Source organism: Rutidosis leptorrhynchoides, chromosome 4, assembly GCF_046630445.1.
Source record: "Rutidosis leptorrhynchoides isolate AG116_Rl617_1_P2 chromosome 4, CSIRO_AGI_Rlap_v1, whole genome shotgun sequence".
NCBI classification, from domain to species: Eukaryota; Viridiplantae; Streptophyta; class Magnoliopsida; order Asterales; family Asteraceae; genus Rutidosis; species Rutidosis leptorrhynchoides.
In genome coordinates, this window is record NC_092336.1 from 246,676,425 (window position 1) to 246,681,083 (window position 4,659).

General features: G+C 32.6%; 1 non-coding gene across 1 annotated transcript; it reads left to right on the forward strand.

Annotated features, from left to right (window-relative positions):
• Positions 1 to 1,042: 1,042 nt before the first annotated feature.
• LOC139846353 (small nucleolar RNA R71) lies at positions 1,043 to 1,149 on the forward strand. The gene has a single exon (XR_011759066.1). It is a non-coding gene; the product is annotated as a small nucleolar RNA R71 (small nucleolar RNA).
• Positions 1,150 to 4,659: the final 3,510 nt, after the last annotated feature.

Sequence of the window (4,659 nt, forward strand, 5' to 3'; positions counted from 1 at the left end):
ATGGGTACGGAATTGGAGGTTTGTATTCTTTTAATGGCGGTTGAGTTTTAGGTGCACTTGTGGTTGGCACTTTATCCTCTTTCACCGAAGACTCTTTTTCGTTAGGAATAGGAACACGAGCAGGAGGTTTTGGAATATCGGGGTTAATGGTTAACCCACTTTTCGTAGTTATGGAATTTACTTGCGAGAAGTTACTTGAGTTTTGAGTTTCCTTACCCTTAGGGTTTGGTTGCGTGTTTGATGGTAAAGTTCCCGATTGTCTTTCGGCAAGCAATTGGGCTATTCTTCCCATATATCTTTCAAGATTTTGAATCGACGCTTGATGATTCCTTTGTACTTGCTCGTTTTGTCTTTTCGTCTGTTCATTTGTTTCCGACTGATTTTTAATGAAAGTTAACATGATTTCTTCCAAACTAGGTTTCTTTTCTACTTGTTGCGTGTTATTGTTTGTTGTTGATATTGTATTGGAGGTAACGGTTGTTGTTGGAAATTGTTTTGAAGAGGTGGATTTGGAGGTTGGTTTCTATTGTGAAAACCAAGTGGTCCATTTCTTTGAAAGGCGAAATTCTTTGGATTTTGATATCCATTGTTTCCTCCTTGATAATTGGAATTCCCTCCTTGATAATTGTTTTGTCTTTGATTGGCCACAAAATTAACTTGAGGTATCGGAACCATTGGCCTATCATTGACATCACAATCTTTTGTGAAATGTGGCTCTCCACAGTTTTCACATCCTACTTACAAGGCTAAAACTGTTGAATTTAGCTTTTCAATTTCTTTACCGAACTTTTTGAATTGGTTTGCTAAAGAAGCTATGCTTGTAGAAGTGTCATAATCTTCATCAATACTTGCCACTGTTTTTCTAGGTTGTTGATCTCTAGAAGGTGTCCATTCAAATGTGTGAATAGATATGTCTTCCAACAATTTATACACTTGATTTGGAGATTTATACAGAAATACTCCTCCTGCGGAGGAGTCTAAGATACTACGAGTGTGTTCATTAATTCCTCGACAGAAGATGTGAACAATATGCTTCTTTTGTAGTCCATGTTGTGGACAGTTTCGTAGCATTCTTTTTAACCTCTCCCAAGCATCGTATAGACTTTCATCCAATTTTTGTTTAAAAATGGTTATCTCTGATCTAAGTCTTTCGGCTTTCGCGAGAGGAAAGAATCGGGAGATGAATTTATCTCTTAGCTCATTAAAGGTTGTGATAAAATCGGGTTCTAATTCCTTCAACCATGCTTTTGCATCTCCAGTTAAAGAATATGGAAAAATTCTTAACATATATGCATCAGAAGTAATGCCTTTACCTTTGTACAATTCACATAATTCTTTGAAGGCTTCAATATGTTCAATCGGATTATTATTAAACCTTCCATCAAATTGATTCTCACGAACCATTTGCATAAATTGCCCTCTAACTTCAAAGTTTTCAGCTTCAATTTCGGGTTTTCTAACTGATGAAAGTGTTTTAGGAATAGTAGTTTGTCTACTATTCCACATTGGTAGGTCATTAGGATCAGGTGTAACTTCAGCCAGGTGATCAGGCGGTACTTCAGCCATTTCTACTTTAATGATGATGGTTTCAGATTCCGTTATAAGCTTCGGCTATTTACTAGTGTTACCTACTTGTTTCTTTTTAGTGTTTTTCGGTGTTTTAAAATTACTAGTACTTCCTACTTCTTTTTGTTGTTTTTGTCCTTTATTAATTCTTTGCGGTTCTAGATTAAGATTAACGAGTTTAGGATTTCCTGAACGGGTCATACAATTGGGAAATTGTACAAAGATCTAAAGGATTTATTCATAATCATTGAACTTTTTGGAAATGAATTTCCACGATAGGATCGAATAACATAAAAACAATGATAAAAACCTTTAACAAACAGATTTTCCTTCTGATTTTGACCACGTTTCGAATAGCCAAAAGATGCAGCAGATGGGCTTGATTCGTTTGGTCCCAATATAATTGGGTACTGTTTGGCTCCAATAACCCAGTCCACGTACAAAACCAACTACTACTACGAATCAGAAAAAGTATCTATTTATTTAACTGCCAACTCCCCGGCAGCGGCGCCAAAAAGTGGATAAAAAAGGTATATGTTGTTTTGTTACACACATATATGGTGTTTTAATGAATTTAGGTTGATTTCACACATATATAGGCAACTAGTCCTATCCGCGTAGTTTAGTTTTATAGGTAAATCTGATTCGTTCCACAGGGAGATGGAGTGTTTAATGGTTTTTTAATAGTATTTGATGTTAAACTAATTTAAAGGGGGGGTTTTGGATTAGGAATTATATAATATAACAATATTGAAAAATAACTTAACTAAACTAACTTACTTGATAATTAAAATTACAAGATTACAAGATTTATAATCATTAAATTAAAAGTGAATAAAATGAAATTACACTATTTATGATAATACAATTATATTACTGAATGGTAATAAGTAAAAATAATAACTTGCAATATAATTAAATAGGAGTGTTTACTTAAATGTTTTGCCTCTAGATCCATGGATTGTTTTGAGATTAAGTCCGATTAAAATGTTTTTATATATAACTTTATATTTTCTTTCAAATATATAAAGTTTCAACTAACTAAATTAAATCTAATTTTCATCGGATCTTATTTAGATAGTTAACAATACCCCAAGTATTTAAATTGAGACCTAACCTATTTTTGACTTTCGCCAAAACCTTAAATAGTAACGGTTTCCCTTTTTACAATTTTACTATTATATAACTCATGATATTACCCAAACCACCAAACCTTATTTCTAAATTGGTGTTAATAATTTATCCATAAGTTCGTCTAAACCACTTTTAGTGTTAAAGCTTAACTTATATTAATAGAAATAACCTTCGCTATTTATATCTAACAAATTAAGTGATAAGGATTAAATATCTAATCATATAACAATGGTTCTTTTAGCTACACACAATGTTAAAAATACGTAGGTTACATTTTAATATTTACAAATGATAACAATCCATTTCACTAGGGCTCTACATTTAAGCAAACAATATAGGAAATAAGCTACTCATTATAATAGGACGAACATAAAAATATAAATATATAAACATAATAATAACAATAATGATAATGATAAAAAATGATAACAATAATTTTAGTAGAACAAACTTACGAAAATCTTCACTTTCATTAACTTCAAATGGTAGAAAATTACAATAACAACACTATTGCACTCGAACAATAATACCCTTAATCACGAATCATACACCCTTAATATTGAAACTATTCTAATTCTTGAACTTGAAATTCATGATGCGAAATGGAAATAAAATAAACTGATACGGAACACTCGAATGAAAATTAAGACAGTAGCTAAAAGATTAATAATGATAGGTTGTGATAATGTAAAGTGTGTTATCCTCTTTGTAACCGTAGTACTCCATATGTATATATGCAATTGTAGAATTGAAGTAGTAGGTAGGTGATCTTAAAGTTGAAAATTAAAATATCACCTCTAGTTGGGAATGTTGCTGTAAAAGAACTGAAAAAGATGTACTAATATACATAAAAGCCACCGTCCCATGTTTTCTCAGTATATCTTTAAATAGCAAACTAGTAGTAGAGATTTGTGATATGTTCTTCATTTTTAAATCAACTGGATGGAATATGTGACTGTATAGAGTTCTTGCACTGATAAAGAATCGATTTTAAATTAAATATAGCAGCCGTCCCACACTATTCTATCACTGACCAAACTTTTAAACAACACTCCGTATTTGTTTAGTTTAACTTTTACTTCTTGCTTGTGCGTGATTGGCTTAGCTTTGTGTCCTGGCCCACACAATTCCACAATTCGTGTAATTTGATTCTTAAATTTCAAGATTCCTTTTATATTTTCAACTTTTGCACATAATCTTTTTCTTTATTTTCAACTTTAACCCATGAATTTTTTGAGAATACATGAATATGTATTTTTCTTTTCTTGCAATTTCATTTCTGGATTTCAGATAAACGATTCTTGATATATATTTGGCTTAAAATCATCATTTTATCTCTTTTCTTCACTTGAGTACACTTTCGTCGTTTTTCTCTTAAAATATGAATCGAATGCCTTCATAAACGGTAAAAGTATATGAAATATAAATGATATTGCGTCGAAATATATGTATGTTTATAGCAATATCAATTGTTGTAGTTGTTGGGCGGTTTGTTGTAGTTGTTGTTGTTGTTGTTGTTGTTGTTGTTGTTGTTGTTGTTAAGAATGCGATTGTTGTTGTTGTGATTGATGTTTCGATTGTTGGGATAGTTGTTGCGATTATTGTTGTAATTGTTGTTGTTGTTATTGTATTGGTGACTCTTGTCACTGTTTTCCTCCCACTTTCTTTTGACTTGCTTCACGTTGGACTCTTCGGCCGCCTGCTCTTTAATTCTTCCCTCAATCTGGTTCACTAGTTGTGAGCAATTCAACTTGCCTTTTGTATGGAGGCAGGCTCATGTGAACTCACATCTTCTTGAATTCTTTCGGGTAACCCTTTCACAAACGCGTCGATTTTCTCTTCCTCATCTTCGAACGCTCCCGGACACAATTGGCACAATTCTGTGAATCATTTTTCGTACGTGGTAATATCAAATCCTTGTGTTCGTAACCCTCTAAGCTCTACCTTGAGCTTATTGAC